This window comes from Falco biarmicus, chromosome 9 (genome assembly GCF_023638135.1).
Source record: "Falco biarmicus isolate bFalBia1 chromosome 9, bFalBia1.pri, whole genome shotgun sequence".
NCBI lineage: Eukaryota > Metazoa > Chordata > Aves > Falconiformes > Falconidae > Falco > Falco biarmicus.
The window spans coordinates 6,401,469-6,421,549 of NC_079296.1; the positions used below are offsets into that span (position 1 = coordinate 6,401,469).

At 57.4% G+C, this 20,081-nt stretch overlaps 1 protein-coding gene across 2 annotated transcripts in view; it reads left to right on the forward strand.

The window, feature by feature from the left end:
• Window positions 1-20,081, forward strand: part of RXRA (retinoid X receptor alpha) — a 119,339-nt gene that overhangs the window by 29,449 nt on the left and 69,809 nt on the right. The gene's annotated exons all lie outside the window — the stretch shown is intronic.

Below are 20,081 nucleotides of genomic sequence, written 5' to 3' on the forward strand. Positions count from 1 at the left end.
GTTGGAGTGAACCCTCCTGCAGCGGGATGTGCATCCCTTGGGTATGCTGTCACCTCCCTGGGCACGTCCTCATGGTGCCAGCTCCTCCCCTTCGCTTTCCCGTGGGTGTCCATGGGGTATGGAGGTGAGCATCCCTCCCTCACGGAGCAAGGGGGAAGGAGGAGCAGAGGAACTGGCATTTCCCCTGTCTTGTTGGTTTTCCAAATCTTTTCCCATTTAAAAAATGAACACAGTGATGCCAAGCCGCCCTGTGGGCTGCGGACATTTGGCTTTTGGAAGTTGTTGTGAAAGGGCAGAGCGTGGGGGGCACTCCGGATACCCATAGCTGGGTGTAGCCTCACCCCCTGCCCCCATGCCCCCTGCTCCCCGGTCCTGGGGATGCTGTATAAGCATCTGCAAAGAGGGGGCAGGCGACGATGTTTGGCAAGAAGGGAAACTGAGGCAGGGTGGTGGGTGTCTCTAAGGTCTGTAAGGTCATCTGAAAAGCTAGCAAGAGGCAGACCAGAGTTTAAGCCTCTGAGTAACCTGTCCCCTGGCTCACACTGCCCACATGCTTGTACTGAGCACGGTGGCCAAAGCACGGTGCTACCGGTTTCAATGGACTTGGCGTACGGACGGCTTTTCTATGAGTTCACTGTCTGGCTGGTGAAATGTGGGTGTGGACTAAGGCCACTAATTTCCACTAATGCTGGTGGAAAAATCTCTTGCTGGTGTGAGCGGGGACTGGTTTCCCCGACCGCTGTGTGCAAGGGGCGAGCGGCCGTGCGGGCTGGGGGAGAGGGGGACACGGTGCCTTGCAGAGGAGTTTGCATCCAGGTGCGTGAAGCCATTTTCTTCCCTGATTTGCTGCCCCAGTACTTGAAGGGGTGACCAGATTTTTTCCTAAATGGAAAACAGGAGGAATCTGTGCTCCTAAATGCATGGAATTAGCTGTAGGCTGTAGGAGGTTTGTGCATGAAACACCTTGAACAGTGGGAGGGAGGTGCTGAGCGTCTGCATGTGAGGGGGGGAGATCCGGCATCTGAACGTGGCCTGACACGGGATGCTTTTGGCTGGTGCCTGAGCCATGCTGCATCCCTGTGGCACATCCCGATGCCTCCCCATCAAGCGTATAGGAATGCGGCCAGCTGGCACTGGCACCCGCCGCAGGCACAGACGTGCTCAGCCCCGGACATCCCTCTGCCCTTGGCAGGGGAGAAATGCTTGGGCCAAGAAAGGCATCAAAAAAGCATATTTTCCACTCAAATCCAGTGGGGTTTAGCCGAAAGGATGCAGGCAGAGCAGTGACTTGAGTGGGTCTTGGAGTCTCCCAGTCTCCCAAGGCTCGTTGCTGTTCCTGGGTGTCAGGAAGGGTTGCAGCCTTGGGATCCGGCATGGAGGAGGATGGGGAGCAGCTTCCCTGGGCAGTGAAGCCTTCCTCGTGCAGCAGCCTCGCAGGGGACTGGGCTGGAGGAGGGGAACCATACACCTGGAGAAACATTATCCCTTTCCTTGCCCATAAATATTTCATGAGCAGATTAAAAATTTAAGCCAAAATGAGCCCTGCCATCAGAAGAAACCGGCTCAGTTTCAAGTTCTGTTTAAGTATTTTTCTTTATAATGTAGCTGTGTCAATTAGAAAATGACATTGCTATTTAAAATGCTGTTCCGTAGCCCTCTTTAATTAAGGCAGTGATATAATACCAATCTGCTCTCATTAATGAATTTTTAACAATCAAAATGAGAGCTGAATGACGCACAGTTGGATTTGCAGCACGGGTGTTTTCTCCCGGAGCTGCTGACGGCAGAGTTAAAGGAGCAGTGGCTGCTGCGGGGGGAAGGCTGCTCTTCCTCGGGCAGCCTCACCGGGCTGAGCTGGTGGAGAAGCTTCTCAGGTGCCGTGTGGTGGGTTATTGAAAGGCTTCAGCCCTCCGTTGGCATTGGAGAGCCATCCTAGAGGGAGAAGGTCTGTGTGGGAGCACCGTGAAAAAGCAGAGACACATGCCCAAGTCTTGCAGGAGCCTGAGCTTGATCACAGTTTACTCCTCATCCCTCCCCGCTGCGCAGTCCCGAGCAGAAACACAGCTGAAATGAGGGAGGCGAACAAGGTCATGAGCCCAGTGGTCACGTCGAGGGTAGCAGCCTGCCTGGTGCAGTCATCGCTGCTTGGACTAACCCGGCATCATCGGAGCATCCCCTGGCCCAGTTTTCCCCAGAGATCCTGCAACGCTGCTGTTTTGCTGCAGCAGCAAAGCACAAAATGCAGTGCCAGGGTGTGCGGCTTTCCGACCCAAAATAAATACCTAATCAGCCCCCTTCCCTGCGAAGCGTTTCTTTTTTTGTTTTGACAAGGCAGAGCAGATTAAAAGATGCTCCCGCAGCGTGGCTCGTGCTAGTTGTCTCCTATTGTTTGAGCAGGAAGCCTTTTTTTTTTGTGGCAGTTATTATCTGTGATTGCTGGAGGAGCTCTCTCGCCTCTGGTTCTTCCTTTGAGGAGGCAAAACAAAAACAGGAATTTCTCTGAATAATAAAAAAATTAGCCAGGCGTGAAAAGCTTAACTGCAATCATTTCCGTGGCCTGTTTGGATTTGAGTTGATATGATTTGTTTGCTCTCTTATCCTTCCTCCCCGTTTCCTCTTCGGCACCCACTCTTTGCTCTGTCCTTCCCCAATGAGCAAATGCAGTGTGTTAGGAGAAGCGTGCGCATCGGGCAGCATCCCTGGCGTACCTGCCGCTGGAGCAAGGTGGCTGCAGAGCAGCATCTCTCCCGTGCTCCAGCCCAGCACCTGAGCAGATTCGGCCCTGCCTGGGCTGAGGTGCAGGTGCAACGGGGATTTCTGCATCCCATCCTTGTCCCGGCATCCCCCTGCTCGCTGCGGGTCCGGTGATGCTCCTGGGGACTGCACAGCCTTGGATGAGCCACACATGCAGCAAAGTTTTGCTATAAAAGAGTTTTGTCTCGAGCTGAAGCGACTAGCCCAGAGGGGCTGGGGCTCCCTGCACCTCCCTTGCCTGCGAGGGAGTCGGGTGAGTGGGTTGAGGTTTCCTGGCTGGGTTTTTGTTGCCATAGGGAAGAGAATTGAAGCCTGGAAACCATCTTGTGGGTGAAGGGAGGAAATGTAAATGTCTAGGAAAACAGAGAGAAAATAGCAGCGGCAGCAGCGTGCTGTTGTCCGAGCCCCAGTGCGTGTCGATGCAAAGCCTCCCAGAAGATGGGAAAGGCTGAGGGGGTCGTGTTCGTCCTTCCCGGTGTACGTGTGCCCCAGGCACTGCTGGCACACAGGGATGCTGGCCAGCGCGGGCAGCGGCCACAGTGCTGGGGAGAGGGGCAGCCAGCCCCAGAGTTCCTGCTCCAATCCCTCCTTGCAGGTCTGGGAGGGAGAAGAATGTGTTCGTAGCGGGGAAAAAAAGGGAATATGTTTTCTGATGATTTCAAGAGGAGGAGAGAGAAGCAAAGGCGGCTTTGAGCTTTTGCCCAGGAATAGCCAGAGATCTGCTTGGAGGCTTACATCCCACTGTCAATAATTTTGGAGTTGAATCATCTGCATTTTTGCTGCTCCTGAGACAGCATCAGGAATTAGCATCCCCAGGGTGTCAGAGGCACATTTTTGTGTGTTGACAGTGGGCCTGGTTAAGAAAACCATCCCAAATGACATCTGATGCCGAAATCCTTGATGTCTGGACTCTGGCTCATTTCTATTTCAGACATCTCTTAGGGATGTGCGTGGCTGTGGTTGTTTTTGCAGACATGGGGAGGTGAGTTAGGTGAGTGTGTTCCTTCTTGCTCACCTGTGTGCCAGTGTGCTGTGATGCCCATGCCCAGACGGGGCAGGCGGTGGTGCAGATGGGCTTCGGTGTGTTGACACTTCTGTGAGCCGTGCAGAGTACTCCCTTCTGCAGGGTCCCCCGCTGCTCTGGCTCCCCTGGCAGGCACAACCAAGGTCGTGCCGCTGGGCACAGCGAGGGGAACCGGCTTCTCCAGGGGCTGTGTGTGCCTCAAGCCCAGGGGTTGGCTCGGCATCGCCCTACATCACCCTGAATGGCAGGAGATTTGGTTCCCGCACGCCTGGCACGAGGTCCTGTGGGATGCAGCAGCGTGGGGGGATGCAGCTCAGCCCCCCCAGCGGAGCAGTTGGAGCCAGCCTTGCGCACACTCTGGGCTGTTGGACCATTAAAACCCATGTGCAAATTGCCGAGAGAGGAGGTGGAGCAGTGGGGTTTTGCGGTGTGGAGGGAGTCTGCTTCGGGCTGCCAGTGGGATGGCCCCAGTGATACTGGGGCTGTCAGGGGGCTGGGGAGGGCTGGGGTTCCCCCCCCAGCTTCAGCGTAGCACAGTGAGCAGGTGAAGCATGTGGCCAGTGCATTGCCAGCCCCTCTGGCCACCACCAGCCCTGCTCAGGTGTTCGGTCACTTTGACCCCAAGCCAGCGCAGGGGGTTCAGGCAGCGGTCGCCCGAGCAGTGGCCTCGCAGGGCCGGTACCCCCCACGGCCCCCTACTGTGGCGAGGGGCAGGTGTGCCCAGCCGGGCTTTCCCCGCGGCGGCCGTTCGGCAGCAGCCATCAGAGCCGGTTAACGTAAGCTTGTGCACAAGCCAGCCTGGTTCTGGGGGCGCCGGGGTCCGACCTGCCCAGCGGCACCCATCCTGCCTGGCTGAGCACCTGCCTGGAGACAGGGCAGCACAGGGCCAGCTTAACCCGTCCTTCACCGGGCGGCGATGCCGGGCGCCGCGGCTGCTGCCTGCCTGCTTCTGGGATGGCGCAGCCCTGCGAGCTCTTCGTGACTCATTGCTTGCAGGAAAGGGAGCTGAGCTGATGCAAGGCTGGCTGGTGCTGCAGAAAGCAGAGCTCTGGCTGCTCCCCAACCGGTACTGGGGAACAGATCTCTCCGAGGAGAGAAATTCCTTTTCTCACCCAGCCTGGTAGCATTAGCTGTAGGGTCTCCTCTCTTGCATCGGGTCCTTCCGAAGCAGCTCTGCAGTCTGTTCTCACTCCTGACCTGCAGCGAGGGGCTGCGTGCAGCTGCGGGGCTGGGAGCCTCAGTGTGTGCTGCTCCTGGATGTGGGGAAGGGACTGGAAATTAAATAGGGAGGACCCATGAGAGCACAAATTGTTTCTAAAGGGGACCCTGGAGGAAAGCTCCCGGGGCTCTCCTGCATCACTGAGGCTCTGCGGTACACAGCCTGTTGGCAGGGAAGCAGGACTGGTGTCCCCAGGATGCCACCACCAGCTCTCCTGGGTGGGCAGAAAGCTGGCTGCTTTGTCACCTGTTTGTAAGTCAGGCTGCCAGGTCATTTTCCCGTGGCGCAGGACACACCAGCTCATCGCTGGGATTGTCCCTGCATTTACCCAGGGGTGTGGGAACTCCTTGTGCTGGGGATTTCGGGTGGCTGCAGCAGTGCCCGGGGACCGAGGCAGCGCTCCCCGACTGAGCCGGCACAACACCTGCCCCATTTGTGTGCCCCACACCAATCTGTTTTCTCCTTCTCTCCCCTCCTGGGATTTTCCTATCTGGAAAGTCTCTTTTCTTGCCTCTCACGCTTATTTACTCTGCTTGCAGTGCTCGCCCTGCAAGCAGCAGAGGTGCCTGGGGAGTTGGATGGACCTTGCTCAGCCCGAGGAGCTGTGCCGTGCCGCAGCCGGGCTCTCCTGCTGCTCTCCATCCTCCTACCCTGCCTCTGAGCCGGGCGCTCAGGCTGTCCCTCGGTGCAGCCACCCTGGCTCTCGGGCTGCCATCGTCCTGCCTGACACTCCAGCTCCCCCTCCATCCCCTTGCACCTGGTCTCTCCAGGCCAACCAGTTTCATTAACGTACTAATTAGGGTGTCTGTGCCAGGTCCTTGGGAAGGCAGCTTGGCTTCTCCAGGTCCTTGAGAAGGCAGCTTGGCTCCTGGGTGCTAATGGAGCTGCTGTCACAACAAACGCCGCGGCACACACGCTGCCTGAGCACTGAGCCCAGCAGGCCACTGCAGGGCTTCAGCCAGGCGGGACCAGCATCCCCAGCACCCTCCTCCCGCCTCGTGGTACTGGAGCTGCTCCCGGCAGCATCCCCTGTCCCCATCCCCTGTGGCACGGAGCAGGGCCAGCGCTGCCTCTGCCTCGCTGCGGGGTCCCTGCCGCAACCCACCCAGCGGGACAGGCGCCACGCACCTGCCTCCACCCCTGGTCCGTGGGCAGAGCTGAGTTAAAGGGTGGATTTAAATATATTTTATGCTATTGAATATATTTTAATAGCAAATTTCCTGGTAAGTGGTGCTTTGGAAGGTCAGACATGGTTTGTGAAGTCTGGCTGGATTCAGTGAATAGTTTGATCTCCCAAAAGAGGGCTGCAGTATTTTGAATACTTCTTCCTTTTCTGATCAACCTTCCACTTCAAAACAACCCTTTTTCCTTGTAAAAACAGACCCACACCGGCCAAACAGCCCCCAGATGAGACACGGCGCTTGCTTTGAGCTCGGAAGAAGCATTGCAGCTGGACAACAAAAACATTTTTCCTGCTTCTTGGGACTATTGAAAAACTTGGAGGTTTGGGGCTTTGCTTTAACCCTGTGGTTTCCGTGTGCTCGCCTTTCCCAGCCCCTCCTTGCCGCCGGCGGAAAGCCGGGAAGCGAGGACCCAGCTCCGGGAAGTGCCAGGCAGGATTGCTGTTTGCCTCCATGGCACTTTCTGTGTCTGAGCAGCACGTTCCTGTGTTGTCACGAAACAGAAGACAGGATAATTAAATTGCCCTTTTCCCAGCAAAATGTTACCGTCTCCGCGCCGCCGCGGCTCTGGCTGTGGCCTGTTGCAAGTCACGCATGCCTCGCTGCTGATGGAAGGTGTGAAAAGTGCCGGGGAGGAGACCGGGGTGGCAATTGGGGGGGTTATATGGATATTTATTGCCCCTTGGAAGGAGAGGCACAGCTGGCTGTGGGAGCTGGAGGATGCCATGGAGGGGGCTCGGGTACCCCCGCTGGTAATTCCCATCCTTTAAGCTGCTCGAGAGCAGCAGGGGCTGCTTGAGGGCTCTGGGTGCGGATAATCAAGATATTCTTGTCGTTAAGCCTCTCAAGTGTGCAGGTCTTAAAAAGGGCTCCGGCTGTCGAGCCCGTCCACCGCCGAGTTGCAGGGGGCTGTGGCTGTTGGGGCATTATCGGGGCTGGGGGCAGTGGGCTGGCTGAGCCACGGCGTCCCCCAGCAGCAAGAAGCGGCTCAGGAAAAGCTGCCCGTAGGCGTGTGGCATGGATCAGTGCAGCTTTGGTGGCCGCTGGCACCCTCCGGCAGCAGGGCGGCTGGCAGGGCAGCGCTCCCAGTGCAGGGGGTCCAGCCCAGCCCGTCCGGAGCAGCATCCCATTGCTGCCTGTCTCTCCTGCCAGCCCTGGTCCCCTCCTGGGATGACGTGCTGTTCCCTCTCTGGTGCAGGATAGGGCTAGCTGATGAAAAGGCTGGAACAAGCTCACAGCAACCTCATGTAAAGGAAGAATGTATTTATGCTGTTTGCCACCCATCCTCACCCGCTTTCTTCTCTCCTTTCCTTCTCCTCCAGCCTCTGCCACCCCAGGTCGTCAGATCCATCAGTGTTATTGCTTTGCCTTCAGCTATAACCCTGCTAGTTGACTTCCAAGAGCTGGCTCCCCCCAGCCCTTGTCACCCCTCCGCTTCCCGCCCCTGAAATATTAACGCCACAAATCACAAGCGACAGCCGCTCGGCTGGAGCCCCCGTCGCTCACGTGCCGGCTGGGAGGAGGTGTTGGAGGACGGATGGGACACGCGGTGGGTTTGCGCTTCTCCTCAAGGGCTGTGTCTTGCTCCTGGGTCACAGGGGAAAGAGTGAGCCCTCCATTTAAAGGTGGGAAGGTGGAAGGGCAGAGCATCAAGGCTGGGGCTTATGGTGCCTAGCCCACTCAGGATGTGAGCTCCTTCCCGTCCCTCCGTGCGTCTCATCCCTGTGTCCCTGGACGGGTGGTTTTCCTTTCCACCATCCAGCCACGTCCATTTTGGCCACAGCTTTTCCTTCTTTGCAAACTCCATGGCTGACATGTGGCCCTTGGGTCACAGAGCTGGGCTGAGAAGGAGCTGTGTCCCCTGGGAACATGTGTGCACCCCAAGCTTTGCTGTGTGGGGACCGTGGTGGGGAGCCGGGGCAGTGAATTTGCATTACTCCTCTTGTGTTTGGTGGGTGGCTCACGTGAGGATGAGCTGGGTACGGCAGATGTAAGGGAGATTACGGGCGGCTTTTTTGCACGTGTGTGTGCACGCACGCAGCCAGGCAGGCGGGGTTGCGGACTGCAAGGCGTGCATGAGGGTTGCACCTTCTCTGTGCAGACTGCGGGCAGAAACAAGTGGGAAAGCAAAGGAGAGAAGCACAGCAGTGACCTGTCCGCAGCTGGGCAGGGGGCAGCGCCGAGGGGCACGGCTGTCCTCGCTGGGCTCTGCAGTGCCGGCTGGTGCTGCGAAGGGCAGCAGCTGCAGCCACCCAGGGGTGGGTTTGCAGTGGGAGGAAAAGGGCAGTGCTGTAACGTGGGGCGGTCTCTGGCAATGGGTGTTCAGCCCTGGTAGGGTCCCTCCGTGCCTCAGTTTCCCCCGGCAGTGGAACAGGAATGGGATGACTGTGGCTGGCTGGAAGGGTTGCTGCCCATGCTGGGTGCATCCCCATGCACCAAGTCATTCTGAATCACAGCCCGCTGTGTCAAACCATCCCAGTTCCTCCCATTGCACTGAGAGCTTGCCAGAGCCCAGACTTGCCCTGGAGAGAGGTGGGAGAGCAGGAGCCAACCAGCCTTTTTGGCTTTTGCAGTGGAAATGACAGCAGGGAAGGCAAGCGGTGGGACCTGGAGGTACCAGCAGTGCTGTTCAGGGTAAATATAGACATGGGTTTGCTTTTCCCTCCTGTTCTCACAGCGATGCATTTACAAGGTTTATTTGAGCTCTGCTGAAACAAACCCCCCGGACAGACTTGGGGAAGGGATGCCCCGGCGCAGGCAGGGCTCAGGGAGCGGGCACGTGGCGGTCGCTGCTGCCCGCAGGGCGGCTGGCTCCACTGCTGGAGACGACCTTCCCTCTCCGCTGACCTTCATGCCCATCAGCATCAGCTTTGCTGCCTTTTGACATCTCGGGATGCCAGCGGTGGTGGCTGGGGTACGAGGCTGGGCGGTTGTTCCCGTGGGAGGCTGCTGGGGCACGGGGGGCTCGGCCAGGGTGAGGGGTTTTATGGGCAGAGCCGGAGGGAGGTGGGGTGGGTGCACTCGGCTGTATAATTCAAGGACTTCGGCTCGCTAACAGAGGTTAAAAGGGGAGTGGTGTGATCTGTTGGGAAAATCATTAATGGTAACCTCTGCCGGTGGCACTGCTCATTAGCATCCCCCTCCCTGCCCACCCGCCTGCTTCCCCATGCAGAGCGAGAAAATCGCTGGGAGGGGGAGAAGAGGAGGGTTGGGGGAGCAACCGCTGCTGCAGGGGGTAGCAGTGCCGGAGCTGCCCACCAAGGAGCAGCCATTCCTGGTGACCTGTCCCTTAAGGAAATAAAGATTTAACTAGTGGGGAAAATACGTACGGGTTGGGTGTCTCCAGAGCAGCTGGGGAGGTCTCGGCAGTGGGTGCTGCTTACCCTGGGGGGGCTGCTGCTGCACCTGACGGTGACGGAGAGCAGGGTGCTGGATCCGTGCACGGGGCAGGGTTGTAGCTGTGGATGTGAAGATCCCTGGATGCACAGGGTGGGAAGGGCAAGGCTGACTGGCAGGAGCTGGTCCCTGTTCCCAGGCTGCTTCTCCCCACCGGCTTGGCTCCAGCTCTCCAAAGGGCTCCTGGGAGGTGTTTTGGTGTTACCAACTGCGGTGAAAGCTGCAGCCCCAGCATGGTCATCAAGGGGCCATTCTGGGAGATTTGCCTTCTTTAGCCTGTGCCATCCTGAGTTTCTGCCACAACGGGAGCCAGGCTGGGCATCACCTGGGGTCATGCTGCAGAAACACCCGTCCTCTCGGAGCATACAGGAGACCCCTCAGCCATCACCCAGGTGTCACTGGAGGGGTTTTGGATCAGAGCACCGCCAGCTGCTTGTCTGGAAGGACCCCGAAGCATCCCCGGAGCTGAAGTGTGCCCCAACCTCTTCATGGTGCCTTGAACCATCCCATTCCCGCAGATGCCCAGGGAATATTAGCAATGCCAGAAGGAAACGGGTGGCAAAACAGCAACACCAAGGTCTCCCCAGTGCTGCACCCAAAGCGTGTGGCACGTTTGTGCCTTCCCACACACTGCCTGAAGCGACACCCCCTTTTTTGGGAAACATTTAGTATACCAAGCTGCTGGACTGATGGATGCCTGAACTCCCCATCAGCTGGATTACAAATGAGAGTAGCCATCAGCCCGTTTGGGATACCCCGGGTTCTGTGGGCTGCCAACATGGGGGCATTTGTCGGGCCCCCAGATGAACTCGTCGGCGCTTTGCTGCTGAGGTCTCTGCCCTGCGTCACCCATGCCTGCGCCAGCCACGTTTACACCCCACATGTCAGCTGAGCCGAACCCCAGGGGGATGCTCCAGAATGCTCCTGGTTCCCTGTGGTTGTGCTCCTCTTGGGCCTGCACCAAAGCCCATCGATGGCCCTAGAAGCTGTTCTTAGATGGCTCTGTCTGAGAAAAGAGGGTGCTGAAATACCACGGGAAACGCTGTTTTTCAGATATCCAGAAATGGGGAAAAAACCACTGATTTTGGATGAAAGGCCAGTTTTCTTGTCCTGGGCTTCAGCTCTCTTGAAGTTCGTTTCACCCAGAGACTGGCCGGAGTTTGGGCACAGAATGGGTGCAGGTGGCCCCGAGGGAGCGGCTCAGCGTGGCCGTGGGTGCCATCGCGCCTGCGCCCCAGCGCCGTCACCCTCCTGGGTTGTAGGAGGAAAATGAGCTGAGTTTTGTTTTGCCAGCTGAGACTTTGGCTTGGGTGCCTGTGTGCTGGCTGCGGTGGCCTCGGCGGGTCCCCAGCAGGTACCAAGAGGCAGATTTTGGCTATTGGGGGCCAGCATACCCTGGTACACCAAGGGAATGTGCACAGTGTCTGTCCTGGTGAACATGGCAGCCAGCTTGGGGTACACCAGGCACCACCACACTTGTTCACTGCTGCCAAGCCAGGGCTTTGTTTTGCAAAACTGACCGTGATTTTGGTTGTTTTTTTGCATGCGAGCACTGGTATGCTGGGGCATGGCTGACTCGGAGGCAAATTTCCCGACTTTGGTCTTATCTCTGGCTTTGGATCCTTATTTTTGCTCGCAGCAAACATCCGTTTGAACCTGCTGCAAGTCCATTATCACCACTTTAACTGGGTTCCCATCAGGACCGGCTGTGCAAATACAGTGGTGGTGGGGGAAGCGGCTCTGTGCTGCAGATCCTGCGGGGATGAGTGGCTGTGCGGGTGCTCCTGCTCCTGCTCCTGCTCCTGCTCCTACTCGGTGGCTTCCCGGGTTTGTTGTGGCTGGGGTGGCTCAGCGTGCTGGGGGTGTTACCCCCATTGCACCCCATATAACTTTGCATTTTATTTTACCACAGATGAATGTATGTCATGTTACGCTATGTGTGTGCATAGGTATAATGTAGATATTTATATCCATTGCATAATAGATATACAGTGATAAACTTTATGCTGCCAGGGGTGTCTCTGGGTGGTCTGTACCCCAGCTCGCTGGGTGACAGGGTGGTGGAGGACCATAAAGCCATTTGTTGGCGTGGCCTGGTGGGCTGTTGCTGGCGAGCTGCCGGCGCTGTGACCTGCTACCCTGCGAGCTTTGGGGTGGTGGCTGTGCCGCTGGTGCTGGGGCAGCAGGGGCAGTTTGGTGGGTGGGCTCGCTGGAGGGGCTGAGTGCATTGTCCCAGGTTGCCCAGCAGAATTGGGATGTCTCTCTGAAGGTTGGGGGGTTTGCTGAAGCTGCGTACCCCGTCATCCTCTGCTCCTCGCCCGCACTCTTGGGGTTCCTGCTCTGGGCGATGGTGCATGGGATCTCTGCAGCAATCACAGAATCATTTAGGTTGGCAAAGACCTTTAAGATCATCAGGTCTAACTTTTAAACCGAACACTGCCCAAATCCACCACTAAACCACATCCATAAGTGCCACATCTACATGTCTTTTTAAATCCCCGCATTGCTCCCTCCCTCCTTTGTTGAAGCAACACCCTTTCCAAAACCTGCGATATGGCAAACACCTGCAGCTCCTCACTGAGCATCCCGGGAGCTGAGAGGTGGGCACACAAGGTGATGCCTCCTGTATCACCCTGCACACCTGTGTGTGCATACCTGCACACCTGTAGCACCCAGGGGGGCACCAGGGTGGGTCCTGTATCACCTTGCACAGGGGGCCTCCCTGTAGCGCCCTAGGGAGGTTGCTGCAGCAGAATGGGAGCAGATGGGTGCCCATACGTGCCTGGTGTGGGGCAGGGTCTGCTCCCTGCTGCTGTTGGCCTCGCCGCCTCTGCTAGCCGTGTTTGCAAACAGGGACTACATCAGCTTCAGCGCTGCTCCAGGAGGAAGAGGTTGCAGTGCCCACCGCCCCGGCTCGCCTTCCTGGTGCTGTGCAGGGTACCTGGTGAGGGGGCTGAGGCCTCCCCCTTCGAGGAGGAGGAAAAAATAATATTCACCAAGCCAAGAAACTCGGAGTTGCTGGGACTGTATTTATCACAGCGAAGAAAAAGGCTCTGTTCCCTGCCTCTCCTCAGCGGCTGTTTATCACACACACAAGGGTATGGAGAAAATGTTCCATTTGTTGGGTACAGCCGTCAACCCACACAGCGTATAAATTAAGGGCTTTTACATGCAGAGTTCCCGAAATAAAACACACACACACACACACACACAAAAGAGAGAGAAGTTTTGTATCGGCCCCGGCACACTGCCTCTCCCTGGCTGTCCCTGCACCCCGGCCCCGGCCGGCGCTGGCTCCCGTTCAGGAATTCCACATTATCTCCGACCGTTTCCAGCTTCCTCAGCAGGGAACAGCTCTGCTTCTGTCTTCCTGCAGCCACATCTGGAAAGTGTTACGCCAGGGTGTCAGCCGTCAGAGCCGGGCGGCTGGCATGTGCTCCCCCCTCGGCGTGCTCGCCTCCCGCCGCCCTGCCTGCTGCTGCACTCAGGCTTTAGCTGCCTTCCTCGGGGCTCGGTTTTCTCTGCCTCCCCTTTTTGGGGTGTTTTCAGGGAGCTTTTATAGCTGCCGTGGGGATGGCAGGGAGAGATGGCTCCAGGGAACCCCAAGGGTTGTTCACAGGAGCTGCTGTGGGCAGGATGCTCTGCTGTGGTCCTCAGCTCTGCTGCCTGCTGGGAGGCGGTGGGGGGAGATGCGATGTAAATCCTCCTCTTTGCATGCTTTGCGGGGACTCCCTGCCGGCTCAGGGGAGTTTTTGGCTCCTGGCCCTATTTCTGGGCTGGCAAAAGCGGCATCCCTGGGCTGCAATGCGGTAGGGATGTGGTGCTGCGTCTGCCGAGTGCTGGGAGTTAAAGAAGGGAGCTTGGCGGGGAGAAACCTGCGTGATTCCCTGGTGCTGCTGGAGGGTGTCTGGGGAGGTGCTCCCGGTGCCGTGGATGAGCTTCCTCCTAATGACTGTGGGTTTCTCTCTCTGGGATTTCTTTGTATGTAACGGGGTACCTAGGGCATAAAGGCATTGGGCTATCAAAGTCTCAGTCCTCCAGGGGAAATGCCCACCACATGGGGGGGGCATGTGGAGATGCTCAGCTGGATGATTGCAGCAGGTGTGATGAAAATGAAAGAGCTCCCTGCAGCATCCCAGTATTTTGGGGTTCCCTCCTTGGGCGCAGCGTGTTCCTTGCGGCACCCTGGCCCCTCTCTGCAGGTGTGGTGGGGGACACTTCGCAGAGGGAGGGAGCTTTGCAGAAAGCAGGTGGTTTGGGGACTGATGTGCCCTTCAGAGCAAAGGACAGGGAGAAACCTGGTGTCTTGTTTTTAAAACGGGGGTAATGACAGTGACCTGGAAGCAGGCTTGCGTGCCTTAATGATCGGCGTGTGGGTATTTAGCAGGGAGGGATGGTGGAAGTGGTTAAATGTGCCCTAACATTCCGGTCAACGGGAATCACAGAGGGCTCCCTGCAGTTGACTTTTGACTTTTTTCTTTTTTTTTGTTCTTGCTTTTAAACTGGCAGGCTTACCATTATGGGATTTTTAAATTAAAGGAGAGAAAAAAAAAAAAAAGAAAAGAAAAGAAAAAGAAAACAGGCCTTGCTTTTATAGACCCTACAGATGCATCCGGCACCAAACTGATCCCAGATGCAGCTCCACTGTCAATAGTGTTACACGAGGGATCAATCCCCTTCATTGTTTTATGTGGCCTCTACAGCATCATCAGCTAATTAAAGCTAATGGGTCCCAGAGCAGCACTGACAGCATCTGATCCTATCAGCCGGCGCAGCCGTTTTAGCTTGACGGGCCACTTCGGGGCCAGATCCTGCACTCCAGACCCCGGCGAAAGCCTGTATTGACTTGGGGGATCAGGCTACAGATCAATGGGAGCTGTTGTTAAACAAACATCGCCGGATTAATGTCAGCTCCACAGGGGGAGGAGGTCGATGGCTGCTAATTCGAAAGGGGTGGGAGGGATGGAAGGGGGCGCGGTGACAGTGGTGACAGGGGATGGAGGGGGAGAGGCCAGGCTGTTAAAACACTCCCCGTGTCTGTGGCAGCATCTGAGTGTTTCCCCAATCTCAGATTTATCATCACCCTGGGTGGGAGGCTGTGCTGGAGAGGAGCTCAGTGGTGTCCCCGAGAACATTCAAGGTGCCTAAATCCCTTTGCTTTGTGTCTCGAGGGAGGCGAGGTGGCCTTGGGCTGTTCCCAGGAGGAACAGGGAGCCCTGTGCCCTTTCTGCCACCATGGCCTTGGCGTGACCATCTCTCCCATTGCAGTGGAGCACTAAACCTCAGGTTCTTACTTTCACTTTTCTTGTGGCTACTGTTGGCCTTTGGCTGGGGCTCGGGGATGCCCAGGGGATGCGGGTTGGAAAGGTTTCCATTCCCGTGGTTGAACCGTCCTGTGCTGCAGCTAGTCTGTTTCGGACTTTCTTCTCTTCTTCCTTCTTCCATCCCCTCGCCATTTCTGTGTTGCCAGGGAGGGTGAGATGGGATGGGGAGGGCAGCCAGGGAACCCATCATTGGTCTCATACCACCACGGAGCAGGCAGGACAAGGAAACTCTCTTTGCAAAAGTATTTTTTTAATCTATCCCACCATTGCTCTGTGATGAACTATCACAGCAGTGGCTCTTACTTTATTGGGCTGCAGAACTGGGTGGCGTGTTGCCTGACTGGCACACGGCCCCTTCCCCATCCTCTCCGCAACACGGGTCGAAGTGCCGCCTGCCCAGGTGGGCACAGGGCTGGCCGGCTGTGCGCTCCCAGCAACGGGGGGTGGGCATAGCCCCCAGGAAACTGGGCGGCAGACCTGAGCAGAAGCAGAAAAGTGAGCCTGGGGTCCCAGCCCTCCTGCTGAATGAGGGTCCTGGTACCTGCTTGCCAAGTCAACGGGCAAATAGAGCCCAAATGGGCGAATACAGCTCTGTTGGTTTAACCAGGGACATTGGGCTTTGCCCAGAGACTCGATGAAAATCAAATGCCCTAAAATTAAAATTAACCTTGGTCCTCCTGTCCCAGTGAGGCAGAGTCTGGCCGGGGGAATACTGAGGGTTTTGCAAGCTGTTGGTGTCTCTCTGGCTCCCTAAGCTGTTGGTGTCTCTCTGGCTCCCTTTGCAGCCCCAGCCCCAGCCGGCGGCACTGGGAGGCAACATCCAGCCTGGTGAAAGGGGGAACCGGGGGAGAGGGGCAGGCTGCTGGCACAGCCCTGCCCCATAAAGCAAGCTGATAATTAAATCCTGCAGGTTTTATATGAATTCCAGGGCATTTTCCTTGGGCTGGAGCCATCTGCAGTATGCACCCCACCCTCCCTCACCTCTCCCTTTTGCTCTCCTCGGCTTCATTTTTTTCTTGCTTTGGTGCTGGGTGGATGTGGTGCTCCAGGGAGCAAAGCAGCTGCAGTGGCTCGTTGCAGGGGTGCAGCCCTGCACTGTGCAGCTTTTTTCCTGGTCTGTGGGGCCTTATCCAGCAACAGCATCACCTTGCAGCCCCACGCTGGGCTGCTTTCCCATCGTACAGAGCCTGCACACATCTGGCTGGCTCTGCACCACCCTGGCTGCTGCTGGCCCGGGCTCGTTGGCAGGAAATACTGGCCAGCCGTGCCAGCGTGCCCGTCCGCTCCGGCGAGGCTCTTCTCCCCTGTGGCAGGCTGGGATGGGGCTGTCGGATCCCCTCCTGCAGGGCTGTGGGCTGGGCTCTGGGCTCTCACAGGTCACTGCTGGGGGAACCAGCACCATTTGCAGCTATTTCTGCCTTTCCTTTCCCAATTCTTACAAATTTGGCGCCATGTTGGGGTGCAGGGCTTGCCCCCATATTTAAACCACAGGTGCTCTTGGAGGTCCTGGGACTTTGAGAAGGTGTTGGCTGCACCTCCTTTTGCACCTCTTGCTGCTCCATCTTCATCCATGTCTTCCTCCACCAGGTGCACAGGAGCACATCTGTGGTCTGCCCTGGCCTGGCTCTCCTGGATGGGCTTCTCTTAGGGATGGATCCCCCCAGCTATGCACGAGGGGCTGTGTCCCTCTCATCTCCTGTGCAGCTTTGGAGCCTGGGACCTGGGGTTCCATTTCCAAAGCCCAAAAGTCCAACATGCTGGTGGCTTGTAGACATTTCTTTAAGCCCGTGAGCTGGAGGAAAGTGCTCCAGTGCTGGGAGTCTTTCCCTCCAAGGAGCTTTGCCGCCGGGGAGGCAGAGGACACCAAGAATCTCTGCATTTGGCACAAAGGAGCAGATTTTACCCTGAAAGTCTTTATTCCACACCTGCAGTGGCAGGGCTGGGGAGGGTCTGTCCTGTGGGACTGACCCTTGGATTTGGGCTTTGCATTCCTTGCAAGTCCATGACTTTACCGAAAGGAAAAGCCCAAGGAAGGCTTCCTCCCACCCCGCTTTTTCATCCACCACCCCTGCATCTGCTTGCACTGAGATGTCCCTTAACCAGGGTGTTCCCGCTGAGGTTAGTGGGAAGATTTGAGAAGTTACTTGAATGCCAGGCTCAAAGGAGGCAGCAGAAACACTCCTGGAGCTGTTACCAGCCGACATCTGGGCGCTCCACAGAGCTCTGGTGTCAGCACAGCTGAAAGCAGAGGAGGTGGGAAGCCCCAGACACCTGCAGTTTGGTTAATAAATATTTATTTGGAGGTGACAAATAGGCTTCTGGATAAAGCCTAGTTAGCAGAAGGAAGATTGTGAGGGAGTGACAGGGTGTGCTTTTTTTGAGGCTTTACTGTGGGGATGTTGAAACAAGCAGCTGATGAACCAAAGGATGTCGAAATCTGCGTTCATTTCCCTACACGGGCTGCCTGAAGTCAGGGGACACAGGCAGGGGACACAGGCAAACATCCCCCCTTGGCAAGGGAATGTCTGGCACAAGGCACCCTCATCCTGTGGGGACTGCGGGAATCTGGCTGGGGGCTGGGGTCGCCCCCCTCTCATGGGTAACATGTGATAAGGGGGGGTTAGGAGCCAGGGAGGATGCAGCAACCCTGCAGACAGCGTTGGTATAGAAAAAAAGACACAGTTTAATTGTTTTCTTAAAAAAGAGAAGCAAAGGGAGGGGAGGGGAGCTGGCCTGGGATGGGAGGGTGATGGGTGCCATCACCTCGGCGTGTCTCGGGGCTCTGGTGGGTGATTTCATGGTGCTTGGAGCTGGGACTGGGTGGGTGTCCCAGGCACTAACCCCATGTGCCCCCACAAGGCTGGCCCACACCTCCCGGGCAAATGGGAAATCTGCTTCGGTTTCTCCCTGGTTCTTCTGTGTGTGATGTGGGGAGGGGAAAGTTTCTGTATTGGGACTTTGGAGGACTTTCTGTATATAAGACCAATATCCAGCAGAGTTTGTCTGGGCATTGGGGCTACTGTGTGTTGTAGGCAGCGGGGACAAGGCCATCTCCTGGGGTTTGGCTCTCTCCTCCTTGCTCCGCAGCGGCCTCAGCTTGTCTTCAACCAGCCCCGGTGATCAGTGTTTCCACCGCTTTCTGGTTGCTCTTAGTGAGCCAACATCTAATTGCGATACCCATCTCCGCAATTAAAGCCGCCTAGAGATAAAGTGCACCGTGGATTGCTGCTGGGCTGTGGGAAGCACTGCGTTTATCCCGGGGTAGGCTGGGGGCTGGCGGCTGCGCATCCATCCCTGTCCTGACGCTGCTGCTGCTGCTGCTGCTCCTGCAGATGCTGTGGGCCCTGTGTTGCAAATGTGCCGGCGGTAAGTCCAGCTGCAGGGAGTGAGAGGATGAGCTGGGCAGCTCAGTGCCGGTGACTCAGTATCTTCTGGCTTCGGAGGAAGCGGCTGCTGGAGATGCTGCTGTGTGTGGGCAGCAGGGCAGCGCTCGGCTCTGCCCAGCCAGGCCACATCCTGCAGTGGCTCAGCCCCACGCCACGCTGGAGCGGGAGCCTGGGATGCGGCAGGGTGTGGGAGTCAAACCCACGCCGTTCCTTGCAAGGCACGTACTCCCGGCAGCCGGTCTGCGGCACATTGGGATGCTGGGGTGAGCATGCTGCTCTTGGGCAGCTCTAGCTTGGGGTGGACACAAGCACCAGGAACTTCTGGTCTCATCTTGCTGGTGCAGGGAGGTTTTTTGCAGAGATCTTCCCTGGGGCTGGCAGCCCTCACTCAGCAGGTCGCTGGTCTGCAGGCACCGGCCTTTTTGGTCTGGAGGCTTGACAGGAGCCCCCTGAGATGCTCCTGGCTCTGTGCGTGCTTGCACCCAGGGGTGCTGTGGAGGGAGGAACCACCGGGGAGGAACACTGCCTGCCACTGGCTCGTCTTCACTGCGGCTGCGTGTGGAAATGGGTTCAGCAAAATCAAACCTCTGGAAACACCCGGCCCTGGCGTCAGGGGAGGCTTTACCCTCCCCCCCCCAGGAGCAGCACAGCTCAACCAGGGAGCAAAGCCACCGGGCCATGTGTGAACAAGCACAGAGGGGCTGTGGAACTGCTCCGCTGTCCCCTCTCCTCCCGTGGGGACAGGGGGTGGCAGTGGCAGAGCTGGCAGCGGCGGAGGGGGAGGGAGCCCACGGCCTGGGAGATTAATAATAGAAACGCTGGCATCCGTTTTAGATTAGCAAGGGAAAGCTCAGTACCCATCTCGCCCAGCATGTAACTTTAATGCTGAGATAATGAGCAATGATATTTATTTGTAAAAGATCTGGAGATATCGCTGCCCGGGGAGCAGCCAGGAGCTGTCAGAGCCCTGCAGCGGCTGCTCCGAGCTGTAACCCAAGCGCTCTCCTCCAGCCGGCTCACTTTTCACACTCCAGCTCCGTTAACCGAGCAGGGCATGTGGTCTGACTCAGAGCCCTGGCGAAGATTTGCCCAAGTTGCTCGTGATTTGGGCTGTTGCGGTGAGGAGACAGCTGTCTTGCAGGATGGGCTAGAAACATCCCCCAGCACCCGCAGGTCAGGCTGCCGGGAGGGGGTTTAACCCCATCTCTGAGCCTTCCCGGCTGCTGTCCCCTCTCCCAGCCATCCAGGCATCACGGCTGGAGCATCGGCTGCTGGCAGGAAGGATGTGGGGTGCGGGGAGGAGGTGGCACAGCACCAGCCGAGCTGGCGAGGGGAGGGCGGCACGGAGACCCTGCGAGCAGGTGCTTCCCTCCGCCGAGCCACTGCGCCAGCTGAGATTTGGGGCTCTTCTGGGGAGTTTGGAGGCAGACAGCTTTTCCTGGTGGCAGGGCTTGCCTCCTCCTGGCTAGGTCCAGGAGGATGTTGGGGGCAGTGACGACCCCGGCTCTGGGGAAGTGGTTGGGTCTCCTGGGCACCTGGGCTCCCTCAGCCCCTCCGGTGTGGGGACGGGGCTGCTCCTGCTCCCCTTCCCCTGCCTGGCTCGGTCCGGGGGGGGCTGCAGGACGCTGCTACCGCTGTGCCCAGCCTTGTGTTGTGTAACCGGACAGGAGGCAGGCTTAGGCTGTATTTGGCAGGTGGGTGTCCCTTCCTTATTAAGCCATCCCCTGGGTAATTACTGGGTTAAGGCCTGATGAGATAATGCTTCATTATTTTTGTGCTGTTGGGGGATTAGGAGCA